This window comes from Gavia stellata, chromosome 1 (genome assembly GCF_030936135.1).
Source record: "Gavia stellata isolate bGavSte3 chromosome 1, bGavSte3.hap2, whole genome shotgun sequence".
In the NCBI taxonomy this organism is placed as follows: Eukaryota; Metazoa; Chordata; class Aves; order Gaviiformes; family Gaviidae; genus Gavia; species Gavia stellata.
The window spans coordinates 15,815,023-15,830,163 of NC_082594.1; the positions used below are offsets into that span (position 1 = coordinate 15,815,023).

At 43.8% G+C, this 15,141-nt stretch overlaps 1 pseudogene; it reads right to left on the reverse strand.

Annotated features, from left to right (window-relative positions):
• Positions 1 to 7,135: 7,135 nt before the first annotated feature.
• On the reverse strand, positions 7,136 to 15,141 carry LOC104255839 (stromelysin-1-like; annotated as a pseudogene).

Below are 15,141 nucleotides of genomic sequence, written 5' to 3' on the forward strand. Positions count from 1 at the left end.
GGAGACATGAATATGCCAAAATGAAACTGAGACCCCTCGAAATACATGAGAATTTTACAGAGTGCCAACCGGTGTCTACACAGTCCCTCACTTTGCTTACAGTACTGTTGTGTTGTACCTGCACCTGACCAGCACAGTCTGTCCTGGCCTCTCACTAAACCCCATTTCTAACTATTTTCCCAGGCCAGGGGCTCTGTCCTTTGTGCAGGGATATGTGGGGGTCTCAGTGACAGCCCCTGGGGTGGGGCTGGAGGCTGGAGACCCCTGTGTCTGTGGTTCTGCGACTGGAGATACCCGGGTGCATGCATGTCGACTGGGTACCAATGTATGTGTGTGAGCACTAACGAAGATCCAGCTGATGAGACAGTGAGTAGTGAGTAGGGTAAGAGGTTGGGAGCTGGGTGTCAAAGTGGCCATAAGCCATGGCTGGATCCTGGAGAGACCAGGGTTCTGTGGATTGGCTACTTGAGGGACCAGGGGCCCGAGTCAGCACCTGGGGAGGCTGTGGGATCTGGGGTCTGTGGAGAGACCTGTTTGTGTGTGTGTGCATGAGGCAGCAGGGGACACCAGCACAACCCAGGGCATCTGTTGGATGGACGAGTGTCTGAGCCCAACTGCTGGGCGTGCATGTGCCTACTGGGGATACATGGTCAGCCTCGCTGCTGGCTGGACCTGGGGGCTGGGAGCTGCAGCAACTTCACCTCTATTAGTGTACCAGATTTGGACAACTCCTAACACATTGGCCCTGCCTGAAGTTTGCCTAAAATCTCCATGTAACCAATGGAGAGAGGTAAACTTTGCCCTTACCTACCCCCAATTGTTCTTCAGAGGCAGCTTTTGCCTGGACCGCTAGCATCAGTACCTCACTCAGGTCACCCTGAATCACCCCGCCAGGTCTGGGACCCATCTGTTAAGTCACTGCTAAACCCAAACTGGGTGCCTAAGGAAGAGGGGGTTGACACTGTTAAGAAAGGTCCAGCATTTTCAAGGGTTTTTCCATTGTACACTCAGGCAGTACAGGCTTGTGTCTCCCTGCATTAATAATAATCCTGCTTTATTTGCACACTTCTTCCTCAGCAAAACTGCACCCTTGTTGTTCGTGTTGAGGCAAGAGACCTCAAAGTGTCCCTTTTCTAGGTAGTCTACTCACCTTGCCTCATTCATTAAGTCTGCATAGGAATGTTAGCACTGCCAGAGGTCTATGCAATCCAGCACGTTTCCTCTTTCCAGCATTGACTTTTCAGTCACTTAGGCACTTCAGGACACTTAGGCAAAAGCGTAAGAGGACACATATTTCCCCAGAAGAATTTCCCAGCCTCCAACAATTTTCTGTCTCAGTGATTTCCATTTACTTTGTACCTCACTTACCTGGGGCTTGCATTTGACTCTTCAGGCTATTTCCCTTTCCCCTAGTTATATCCGATAATATTTTAAAATGTTCTAATATCTTTCATCCTTCTCTCCCTAAGGAGAAACTTCCACCCACATCCCTGACTAAATAATGAAAAAATAAGTTCACAGTGTGAATCATAGTGGTGTTTCCCTAAATCAAAGTCTCTCACAACAGAATTACTGTAGAAAAGGGAACTTTGATCAGTAGTTCTGTAATTTTAATATTACAAACATTAAAAATGGTACTTCATAATTCTAAGAATTGTTTCCTGTTATAATTTGTCACAATGATGTTTGCAATTGCTTTCTGAGTAGCAGGTGGCACTACAAAGTACAGTCATCATTCTTGCAGGAAGTATTTTTATGTCCATTCTGTGCTCTTATGCATATATTAATCTTTTCATGTCTTTCCAAACTATTTTGAAGCAACAAAATAAAAATCTTTCTGCAAACCCAGACTATTATCCTGAAACAAGCTATTTTCCTTGGAGGATGTCACTTTTCATGCAAAGACTGAAGTGTCAAAGATATAAATCATGTTACTGTGCAGCAATATTCAACTGGTTGCCAGATATTCGCATGAAGTTAGAGAGTTCATTAGGAATGTTCTCTTAATTAGCCAAGTACATTTTAATACTGAGGTGAAGAAGCCAAAGGCAACCCTCCAAGTCAGATGTCTTAAAGTTTGCACAAGCTCGTGGCTTAACGTCATCCAATGTTAAACATTTCCTTCATAGAAATTCTGTTGATTCTGCTCCAAGAGAATGATCAGTCATTCCGTTTACAAACCAGGGTGCTGTGCTGGGCAGTGTTAGGAGCACAATGGTGTAGTTCAAACTACGGTGAAGTCCAAAGGCCACCGCGATAGGGCTCAGGATGTCAGGTGTTGAATCAGTCCTAATTATTCTATTGTAGAAGAACAATTCAATGTGACAAGTCACAGACTGGGGCAGTGCCTGAGTTACACCTCAGTGACTTCCACAGTCTCAGACATGGCATCATCAATGATTTCAGTAAAAGGAGAAGGGAAGGAGTGCCACTTTCCATGCCAAGCACTTGTTTCCTGAACACACAGGAAAACCAAATGACATTTTTCATCCCTGCAGCTGAGCTGTTGCCTAGGATGGGAGCCTGCTCTGTTGTGTCCCGGGCACGACTTCCCTGATGGCAGACAGGCCCTGGGATGCCTTGCAGAGCCAACCTTACCAGCTTGAAGTCCTTTGCCTCTAAACTTGGAGGTTATCACACAAGCTGTGCAGATGTAAAACTTGCCCTGAAAAAGGCAGCAAGAAGAGATCAATGCCTCCACACTGATCTACAAAATAAATCTGCATATGCCTGGGGGCTCTGGACCATTTGGGACATACTAGAATTGCTACAGGCTCACAGATCCCCAGTTGGATGCATGGCACCAACGCCAAAACACTCTGTGAGACAGCTACCGCTTGTGAACCCGCAAGGGCAGTTGTCTTGCTGGCAGGGAGCAAACATGAACAGGCTGATTGGAGACCAGCCAGATGGCAGTTCAGAGGCTGCCAGGGAATCATCTGGAAATGAAGTCTGCACCTTGGCAGCTTTTAACTCTTTTCTCTGGAATATCAACGGCAGCTGAGAGATGTGTCTTTGCAGTTCTGAGTTGCCTTCCGTGTTTCTGAATCTGCAACTCTGCTGCTTCTGTCACCAAGAAAGGGCTGCTTTTTTTCCCCATTTCCTTACACCCAAGCCAATATTTCACCAGGGACAACTTCCTGCAAACAGTAGTTAAATGGACTCATTTTAATTTTGTTGTTCTCTGCCAGGATGTATCAGTTACCTTTGTCTGGTTTACTTAGGTGGTAAGCTATCTATCTGGGGTCTTTTAGTTCTGGGTGTCCAAATCACTACACAATAGCTTTTTGGTTTACTGCCGCAGCCCCACCTATTGTGACAATACATATGTAATCATGCCAAGAACAATATCAAAGGGCATTTGTCCCTTCCAGGCAGAGAGAGTGTGTGAAACCAAGAAAACCAATAAAGGGTAAGAAAAAGAACATGCAGACCAAACTGGTTTTTCCTGGGGTAGATAGTGTTGGGCCTTCCATGATGGACCTCCTGGACTGTGTCTGATGGACGCACTATGGAGTCCTTAGCAAACAAAAAGCAAATAGATACATTCAGATGTAGGCAAAATGTCATCCAAGACAAGATAGTGAAAACCAGAACAAATGAGACCGTTATGAATAAAACATTGAAGAAAACAAAGCAATTTTTGTGATCTGAATTCTAGAGGAGAAAGAGTCATATGATAAGCTCATTCCTTGTGAAGAGACTTTTGTCTTCAGCCAATTTTCCGTGCAAACAGGCTAGAAATTTTCTATAGCATGGAGAAATCTGATGTGTTTAGAAGACTCAGAAAACCATAACTGAAATGCTTGGACTGAATGTACCACAGGCAATGAATATATTAACTCAGAATCCAGGTCTCACACTGTATCTCAGAAGGGCGTAGGATATCAAATACAGGTCAATGACCTTCAGTTCAAAAGCCTGGTTTCACTCAAATGATGTGGCTGATTTGTCAGTAGTACCAGAGATTTTCAAAATAAGAATTGTGAAGCAAAAAAAGACACCAACATCCAACACTAAAACAGCTTAATTATATTAAGACAGATAGTACTGGACTCATTTAAGCTTTACTTTTGCTACAGATCCAGGACTTCATATTCAACAAGTGGTATGATCATCTGTGTGCAGTTAGTGAAATAAGGAAGGAAAGAGCCCCGACTAATCAGAAATCATCAAAACCAAGGAATAATAGTCAGATAGGTATTTGGGATCCATAAAACTACAAAACAATCATGTAAGGTCTAGGACAAGCCAACTTTGCTCTGAGAACTATAATCCCACATGAAAGAGAATATTTCCAAAAAAAGTTGGAAAGATCAGAGCTGGAAGAGATTATCCCATTTAAAATAACATCGTGTAGTGCAGTTAACTGCAATGGCAGTGGTATGGAGGGCACAAATACTGTAGAGGAGGATCAGTAGTAGGAACAACTGAAGAAAACCACTCAAACCCAGGACAGTTAGAAACTTCCTCAAGGAACTAAAAATCTATAAAGCGTAAGCCAAACTGTTCATGCATCTTTTTGACTTTTACTGTTATAGCTGAGACCATGGACTGATTATGTCTTGCAGTTGTGAGACCACTCAAAAAGCCATACCTGAAATGTGAAGGAAAACCAGAATTAGAAAACAAGAACAGCATGAGGCAAATAATAAGGAACAAATAAACAGCACTGAAATATATCCTACTAAATTCAGTAGAAACATTCAAGTTAGAAGACTTGAACCTGCTTCCCTGACCTTGGCAAAATCAGACACCAATCAGACCTACTCATTTCCTTTTCTGAAGGTGCTGTAATTAAAACTAATCATTTTGACTCTAGTTCTGCTTGGTCAGCAAAGTCTTGTTTGCCACCTCCACAGCAGGGTGTGGCAGCAGTATTTGTCTTGCAAGACCGAGAGTGCCATTAATATGGTTTGGACCTTGACAGAGTTCAGATAAAATTTGCTCAGTGTCTAGATCCACACTGGAGTGCCCCATTTGAGTAGTCCTGCTACTAGGGGTTTTAAAAATGCATCAGAAAAATGGTTCCATAAAGTGTGTTGAAATATCTTATTGCATTCATACAGTACAATTCCATGTATAACTACAATACAATTGCCTTGTCCTGACAGGATCAGAGGCAATGGGCACAAACTGAAACACAGGAGGTTCCCTCTGAACATCAGGAAACACTTTTTCGCTATGAAGGTGACCGAGCACTGGCACAGGTTGCCCAGCGAGGTGGTGGAGTCTCCCTCTTCGGATGTGTGCAGAAGTAGTGGCTCCAAAAGCCACCTGGAGCCTCGGCAACCCACTCTAGGCAGCCCTGTTTGAGCAGGAGGGTTGGACCAGGTGACCTCCAGAGGTCCAACCAACCTCAATCGTTCTGTGATTCCTGGAGAAGAGGAATCAAACAGAAGAACTATCTGTTCTCTGTTTTTTTCTTTTTTTAGGGAACTTGTCTAATGAGAGGGAAACAGTGGGTACTGGGCGAGATTTTTTACAGTCATGAAATAAAAGATACATTCTTTAAGACCATAAATCTTCCTAGCTGTCCATCTGAGTACTTATGGGCCCCTGTGGAGCATTGCCAAGTGATGCCTGACTTCAGCAGCAGGGAGATTATTATCAGCAGCACTGAATTGGCAGCTGCTGCATGTCTGTCCCCCAGGTCCAGAGAGCCATGAGGCTGGCCACAGGGATCATCACAGAGAGAAAACAAGGACAAATATGAGAAGGACTGGTGGCCCCATCCTGTTATTCTGCTCTGGCTGATAAGGGCTTCCATCCACTGGTGAAACATCGACATGGAAATACCAACAGTGTGGATGCCCTCAGCAGCCAGACTCAGACATGCCGTTCTCCCAGCAGCTGCCCCTGCACCTCCTGTATCCCCAGTAACATATGAGTCCCTGCAGCTTGCAGCCGTGCTCCAGCTGCTGGTAGTCAGACCTCTTAACCTACTCGGCAGCCAGTTCAGCTTGAAGTTTACCCAGACACATGTAGACGGAGCTCACCCACACGTAAGATGCGATTTACTGAGAAGACAGGACCAAATATGCAGGGCATAGCCAAAGAAGCACACTGACCTGCAGCCTGTTTGCACGCAACCTGTCCCCTTCATCCACTTAACCTTCTATTTTCCCAAACCTGTTCCTCCCCAATCTACCTTGATCCTTCCATTTCCCTGCTTTTGGTCTTTCCTCTAATCAACCTATAGTAAATTTTTCACATTCCCACAGTTCCCTTCAGACATGATGTAATATGTTTTATAATATGTCTTATAAAATCCCCAAATGCTCTTTCCCTTGATACTGATCCCCATCCCCCTGGCAGTAACCCCTCAGCCTGTGAGGTGATGGGGTCCCTCTCCCATTGACACATGATGACGGGTGTCCCCCAGCCCATGGGGGCTCCCCCGGGACAACTGGAGAGGAGCGGAGGCAGGTCAGGGATGACTGGGGCTCCCCTACATGTCAATGTGCCCCTCTGCTCCTGTGTTTGTGGAGATGAGCCTTTAATCACATATATATCAATAAATATCTTAGGGTAGGATTCATGACACTTAAGCTTAGCCTTCTATAATCAGGTGCCTGACAAAAACTGCTCAAACAGGCTGCCTCTCTAGTCAGTGATGAAAAGGAGCACTTCATCCCTAGGCACTCACCTCAGGCTGGGAGGGATTGCTCTCTGGACCTCCTGTCTGTCTCGCCATAATTATGAGCCGTTGCTTTGATAGCCTGCTTGCTTACCTTTGAAATATCTAACGCTGGTTGAAAGCAATCCTAGCTCTAGGAACAGAAATGCTCTTCCTCATGGTCTCCTGACTGGTAGGGCTCTGTGTAGGGTGATGCACAGCATGAAGAGTGAAAAGAAGACAGTGGAAAAAATAAAACAAGACACAATTTTGTATCAAAAGTAAAAACTGCATTGTTCTTTGATAAGCTAGCAATCCTTATGTTAATTATGTACATATATACACATCACTATGTTAAATACTGTTCTGTTATTTACAGAAACACAGATTGTGCAGGGGTTGAGGTTTGCTGACTAACGCTGAAGTACCTATACATTCCATATATTTATAAAAGAAAAAGTATTTCTAGTGCAGTAACACTACATTCTTTCCAACACCATTACAGTTTTCATTTTCTTAACACAGAAACCAGAAGTTTTTCTTTAGGAGGCATGTAACTCTTTTCTTATCAGGGTCAAACTCAAATTGCTTTCTTCCACAAAAGAAATAAAAGAAGTCTAGGGAAAAAAACCCAGATGAATTATGATATTGCAGGTGTGAACATTAGTATGTTTTAACAACATCCGGAAAGAGCTCAAAAACCTTTGGATACACTTACGCTGCCAACAGCATTCGCTCCCAGGTGTAACCTCTGCAAAATGGTGCACAGAGCATGGGGACACCTTCCATAGCAAACCAGCTGTGCACACACTGCATAATATACTCAATGAATCCCATGAGGTGACCCTACAAAAAATTTATCCTGTATGTTTCTGCAGTTTAAAATATCTGCTGTTATGCAACGGCTGTGTTGAAACGCTCCAGAAGGATATATTTCCAGCCACCTGTGGGTAGGTGTTGCACAGCCTGGAGTGCGGCACAGAGCACGGCAAGGTGTGAGTGGGTACAAGCTTGCTGGGGTGCCGCCAGATACCGTGCAGGGAAGGAGAGATGCAGCCTGGGGCAGCCACATCCACACTGCCCTCTGGGAGTGATGGCTCCAGTTAAGGATCCCCATCACCACGTGTAAAACTCATTTTGGAGGAAGCTGATAGATTTGCTGGGAAGCAATTAACATGCATGGGTTTTGAGGATCAGGAGATGAGGAGCCAGGAGACAACTGGGAAGCTGGGCCATTTGGCAGTTTGGACGGACCCTTGAGTCTGTTCCAGCATCTCCCTGTCTAAGTAACATTCTCCCTCATGCAGGAGAAGCTAGTGCCAATTATTATTCTCAAAGCAGTGCCATTTTATGTCAGAGGGCCAGGCTGTGAGAGCCTTGCTCACAGCAGGTAGACCTTATGTTGTTGAGACGTCACTGTCTTGAGTGCTGCTCTTCATGGTGTGAGGTGCACATCAACATGAATACAGATGTATCAATCTGTCCCTTAGAGCTGGCTTTTCCAGCTGTGAAGCTGTCATCAAGGCTGTATCACCACTATTTTTCAAGGGGGTAAATGAAGCATACTCTTACCAGTATGGGCTTCCTGTCCACAGACTGACTTCTTTTATCAAAACTGAGAAAAATGATAAACAACCTGGTGTCAATGAAAACTGCAAACAATTCATGATTAATTCAGCTCACTTCATTATCTTCTACCTACCAACAGGTAACTGAGTTCAGTGAAGACTTTCAGTATCATTCAGGTAGCGTTGAGACAGACACGATGTGCCATAAAAGATTATTACTCTAATAGCTGCACTGGAAGAATTGCTTCTGTTTACATCAGCTCAAGTTATGTCTAAGAATACCTAATATTCGAACCATCATCATAGATCTGCTAAATATTTTTTCTAAGAGACTAAAGGAGAAGTACATAATCTTATAATAAGAAGTACCTAAAGGAGAAGTACATAGTCTTATAATCTCAAACATAAATTAGATCTGTAAGATTATAAAAAGATTGCTTTCATGTTCCCTCTCTGCAAGAAATGTTTATCAGGAAAAAATCTGATTTTTTCTTAAGTTATTAAGTTATTTTAAGTCATTTTACCTAAGTTACTTATAGCAGGCTGTTACATTTTTAGTGAAGTGCAGTTTATCTGTCAATGCTGGAATAAGAAGGCTTCTGAAAGCATTTTCCTTCAGATCTCTTTGCTCAGTAAGAGATTTAATGATCCAGATGAACTGCTCAGCTGAAGTCCTTCAAGCTATGAGAGTTTGAACTAAGTGTGGAAGTCTGATCTTCTGCTTAAACTACAAATATGTGGCTGAATAGTTACTCCAGGATGATCTCTCTATGTACAATGACTTGGGCATTGTGGTGGCAGGAGAGAGAGAAGCTGTGTCATTCGTCTGCAAAAGTTCAGGTTATCTGCTGCTTCTGTTATAGGAACACCTCCTTCGGTTGTTAGAAATAGATGTCGTGTAACACAAACCTGAGCAGCAGGGACTGAATTGAAAAGAGGAAATAATAACCGTGCACAGCAGATAATCCTTTGCAGTACATGGCATTTATCAGCAACTTTATGAAACTATCTGTTGGTAACTGGAAAAAGGGGGGGAAACTCCTTCCTACCTCACAGAAATGTTTTTGATACAAATAGTGAGGTTCTGACTGATTTCCTGAGCTGACTTGTGGAGCTGTAGGATGGCTGTTTATCTCAAGGCAGTTAAATGAAAATAACTAACTAACTAAATACATAACTAGCTAACTAGAAGAACTGTTAAACAATTAAATGGAAAGCTAAAAGCACTGTTTCACCTCCCTTTCAAATATTTTTCCGGTTGTGACACTGAAAGAAATTACCAAAAGTATGTGACTAATGCATCCTAAATCATGACAGGATATTGGTCATGTGATTATGTTTACTCCTATTTAGGAAAGTAGCACAGGAAATATTACCTCCAAAATTTGTCCTCTATGAAGTAATATGTTTTCCCCTCATTTCCATTATAAAAAGCAGCATTAATTTTGGTAACATCCTTTGAAAAGCTCAGGGTGTAGACTTTTTGGGGGTATTGAGGAAGTACAGTATCTCCTCTCACAACTCAAAATTCATTCCCTATCAAGAAAAGTTCATGAAAACATTATCAGAATCTTCTTTAGGGAACAACACAATTAGCTTTTCATGAAAGCTAATCTTTTAATGGAAAAATGCAGAGCAAAAATAATAGTTACTTGAAAACATTCTACATACTAGTTCTAGAGTCCAAAAAAATTGCAAGAATAGTTCTTCACACCACATTTTATGAAAACTGAAATTTCAGTCTTACTTCATACTTATGTTAGTTTTCCACAAGCTAGGAAGAAGTATGTGTTACCATTTTTAAATTCAATAGATAATTTTCCCCCAAAAAAGGAAAATAATGACATTTATTTTGGCAGGGAAACTTTTCTATATCGACATTAAAAAATAAGGTACATGTTCCTTGTCTTGGATAATATTTTTGTTATCTCTATGATTGAAATACACCAATTTATTGGACAAAATTAAAACTTGTGGAATCCTACAGAAAGAGCTTAAATGTTTTTTAAGCCAGACACAAACTCTCAAGACTACTTGGAAAGACAACACAGGAAAATAGAAAGACAGCATTTTACCTTTAAAAAGGACTGTTTTCGTCTTTTTCAGGAATTTCATGTGCAGCATCAACACCAGGTGGCAGCCGTGGCCAGAACGAAGCTACTGAATTAAAATCAGCTGTTCTGACTGCAGGATGCTTGCACCAAAAACGCCTTATGTAAATATAGAACAGGTTTTAAACAAAATCAGACATTCATAGGCACTAATGCATGAAACCAACTCATGGTGACCAAGGCAGGATTTATCTGGCTAAACACAGCCATGTACCCTGAGTTAGTCACCCTAAGCTCCCTGTAATGTCAACGGAAAGAAAATTATTTCCATGGGATTCCTGTCATCTTGGTACAGACATCTAAAATAGGTCAGATGAACTGTTTTGTCAAAACAGTTATTATTTTCCCTTACGCAGAAAGGGAGCCTAGAGAGACCTGGCTCATGTGGCTGGGATGGGGTAAGATTTTGGGAATGAAACCCCACCCTGCGGTTAGCAACACCAGCTTAGAGAAATGGTTGGTGTGCGTGGGGGTCTTCTGCACAATAACGGTTCACTGGCTTTGCGGACTCCAAACTCTGAGGTCAAAACTCACTTTAACATTGACTTTGGGGAGGGTCTAAAGCAGGGGAAGCGCAGCCCTACTGCATGAAAAGGAGGGGGATCGGCTCTTTTACCCCTTCTCCTCAAGACTTTGGGCTGTCATGCCCTGGAGAGGGAGAGTTTGTCTGAGCTTAGCACTGAATCAATTATCCTTTCCTTTTATTATTATACTAAATCACCGCTGCAGGGGCTCTTCAAGCAGTTGCTGTGTCAGGACTGGTAAACCCTCAACTGTCTCAAGGCAAGGACAGCAATGAAGGTGCCGAGTGTTCCAGAGCTGGTGGTGCCTTTTGCAAAAACTGAACTCTCCCAGATGCCAAACCCTTGGGACTTGCTTACACCCTAAAGTGAAAACAGCCCATGCTCTCAGAGGAGACATCTTTCCCCATCCTATTCATAGCATGCCCTGTTTCAAAGGTGATCTTCCTCCTCATACTTATCTCTCTTCATTTCTCCACCACCCTCTGTTTTTGCCTCCTACCTCTTACCCTGATTCCTCGTCTCACCTTCCTGCTTAGAATGGCTGATATTCTGGGTAGTTATTTTTCCATGCTGCAGGGCATAATTTAAAAATTATACCCAGCTATTCTACTTTCAGAAAACTGACTTACTTGTCTTTAAAGAACATTATTTCTCCACGGGAAGTGGTGACAGCATCAAAAATTAAATCGGGGGCACAAGTGTTTGGCAGTGCAGGTTCTTTTGACTCAGTTGGGTCTTTTATCTCAGTAGATTCTCTTTGGTCATTGTCAGTGTTAGAAGATGGTCCTAAAAGAAGCAGTTTGTGGAAGAAATTGAAGTGAGAACTCATTCATGTATATCCTGGTACAAACATATTCAGGTGCAGAAAAATGTCACTGAAAGGTATTCTAAGTCTTTGAAATTATAAGCACTAGTGGATTAATAATTGTGAATTACCATAGGGGTACTGAATGCCATTAATATCATCCTGATGAAGAGGGAATGCTGAAGGATCAAATCTCCTATAGACTGGGTACATCAGAGCATTGGGGTCTTTGGAGTGGAAAAGTCCCAGTGAATGGCCAAACTCATGGGCAGCAACATAAAACAGGTTCGTACCTGAAAACAACAAACGAAACACGTAATAGGAGAGATGTGTCTTTTCATTTGTCCTGAAAACATAAAGGACATAAGGTAGGTCAGAAGCTTTCAGAACTGCTTGCCTAAGCAAGTGAAGCTGTTATGGGAAATTCAGTTGGAGAGGAAATTCTGGTCAGAAAGAGAAATAATGAAATCATTAGAGTACAAGGAAATAGTCTGTAGATCCTGCAGAAGTCAGTGTGGGAGAAGGACCCTGGACCAGTGCGCGTGATTGTCGTGGTTTAAGCCCAGCCGGACTAATCACCACACAGCTGCTCACTCACTCCCCTTCCTCAGCTGGACAGGAGAGAGAAAATATGAAGAAAAGGCTCATAGGTCGAGATAAGGACAGAGGGAGATCACTCACCAATTACCATCATGGGCAAAACAGACTTAACTTGGGGAAATTAGTTTAATTTATTACCAATCAAAATCAGAGTAGGATAATGAGAAGTAAAACCAAATCTTAAAAAAACAACACCTTCCCCCCACCCCTCCCTTCTTCCCGGGCTCAACTTCACTCCCGATTTTCTACCTCTCCCCCCGAGCGGCACAGGGGGACGGGGAATGGGGGTTGCGGTCAGTTCATCACACGTTGTTTCTGCCGCTCCTTCCTCCTCACACCCTTCCCCTGCTCCAGCGTGGGGTCCCTCCCACAGGAGACAGTTCTCCACGAACTTCTCCAACGTGGGTTCTTCCCACGGGCTGCAGTTCTTCACGAACTGCTCCAGCGTGGGTCCGTTCCACGGGGTGCAGTCCTCCAGGAACAGACTGCTCCAGCGTGGGTCCCCCTCGGGACCGCAAGTCCTGCCAGCAAACCTGCTCCGGCGTGGGCTCCTCTCTCCACGGCTCCACAGGTCCTGCCAGGAGCCTGCTCCAGCATGGGCTTCCCACAGGATCACAGCCTCCTTCAGGCATCCACCTGCTCCAGCGTGGGGTCCTCCACGGGCTGCAGGTGGATATCTGCTCCACCGTGGACCTCCATGGGCTGCAGGGGCACAGCCTGCCTCACCATGGTCTTCACCAGGGGCTGCCGGGGAATCTCTGCTCTGGCGCATGGAGCCTCTCCTCCCCCTCCTTCTTCACTGACCTTGGTGTCTGCAGAGTTGTTTCTCTCACATATTCTCACTCCTCTCTTCTCCGGCTGCCGCTTCCTGGTTTTTCCCCCCTTCTTAAATATGTTATCACAGAGGCGCTACCACTGTTGCTGATTAGCTCAGCCTTAGCCAGTGGCAGATCCGTCTTGGAGTCGGCTGGCATTGGCTCTATCAGACATAGGAGAAGCTTCTAGCAGCTTCTCGCAGAAGCCACCCCTGTAGCCCCCCCTGCTACCAAAGCGCTGCCACGCAAACCCAATACAGTGATGTAACACTGTGGGGAGAGACAAGCAGGTTGGAGGAGTAGAGAGAAGGGGACTGCTAGGTCCCTCAGCTCCCTCCCAAATAAATCTCCACCCAATCCATGGCATAAGTTCAGCTAGGGCCTTAATTTTTAAACCAGAGGGCTCAGAAGCTTTTTATAGCTAGAAACCAGCTGCCCAATGCTTCTTCAAATCAGCCCCATTTTTAAGCACTTCTTAAGGAAGAGAGGCGACATACTGCACCCTTGATTTCCGGTACAGCCTCCTTCAGGAAGGGCTTGGAGAACTTAATTTCCTGCCCTTCGTGCTTTTGGTCCAGGTTTCATCCTCATCAAAGTGAGCATCTCCACCAAAGTCCTTGCCAGGTGTGTAGGCATGAGCAATGGACCCTCCTGGACCATCGAAGGGGATGAAGTTGTTGTGACCTAAGGAGCAAGTCCCATACAGAGCTGACTGGGGGTTATGGAGGTAACAGATCTCAGCCATGCACAGAGCTCTCTGTTCTGCTGATTTTGTAAATTTTCAAGTTCCTCTGCCACACAGATTTGCCAAAATTTCTTATTTTTCACAGGGAAAACTTAGGAAAATTTGAACTGGTGCATCAGGAGTGAATTCTTGGTTTCCTCAAGAAATGGGTGGACATTTACATACTGCTGCTGCAAGAAGAGGATGTGGTTTATATTGAAATATATTTCCATTTTTGCTCATAAGGTAAAATTTTCATAAACTCTGTGTCAGCAGCCATCAGGTGGTTACCTGAACCTGACTGGTAATTTAAGTGTTGGCAAAAGCAAGATCCTGGGAAGACTGTAAGCCCTTGAGTGTAGTCTCTAGAAAAGGATTTAAGGACATAGAGGTTACGTGTGGTGCCTGCACACGCCGCATAGCCCAGATGAGTGGATATGTTTGGATGGGAAAAGAGGAGCCGACTAGAAGAGTGCATGTGTGCACGACTGTTGATGCAAGAGGGAAGGCTGCTGGTAAGTCTACCCTGAGGGCAATACCAAAAATATAAGCCTTGAGTCTGTCTAGAACTTATTTAGCTCACACAAAGCACATGACTAATCCCAGGAGTGTAACTAGAGCTATCCACTCCATAATGCCCTGAGCATGGGTATATCCCACAAGCCCTAAGCCTCTTGTGGTTCATGCACACATTGGGCATTGTATACTAGGTATAGATCCAGTGAACTACAGGTAGCTTGTTACATTTATTTTCTCCCTCCCTCTCTTCATCTGCCTCTATACTCGCCCCCCAAAATAGTCAAGAATTATAGCCATAGCACCTTGAGCAGGAACTGTATTTTTCTGTTTGCTTGTTCAACCTGACACTGAACTTTGCACATGCTATCTATGAGAAGAAATCATCAGCATTTCAGGTCAACTGCTCTATATAGGCAGTAACTGGGCAATACCTCATAATGGTTTCATAGAGTTTTACCTCTGGCTGCAAAGAAGACCATTATGTCTGTATCACCTCTGTCCTTCTTGATAAATTTCAGTGGCGTCACACTGCTCCAAACACAATGCTTTCTTGATTGCTGCATTGACATCTGCTGGATGTAGGTTTTATATCCTTTAACATATAAGGTAAAGAAAGAGTCATGTTCTTACAACTTACACTGTATAGCACACTGTCTTTACACTAAGAATTCCACTATAATTACCTGTATGTCAGAACTCATTTTGCCCATTTTGGCTCTCCTGCAAAGGTGGAGAACGCAGCTATGTCAGGGAACCCACAGCGACGTTTCTGTACTAGGTCCAAAGTGCCAGAATCCAGTTTCCCCATCACCTCCAGATCTAAGAATTCCTGCATTTCTTTTATTTTCTTGGTCAT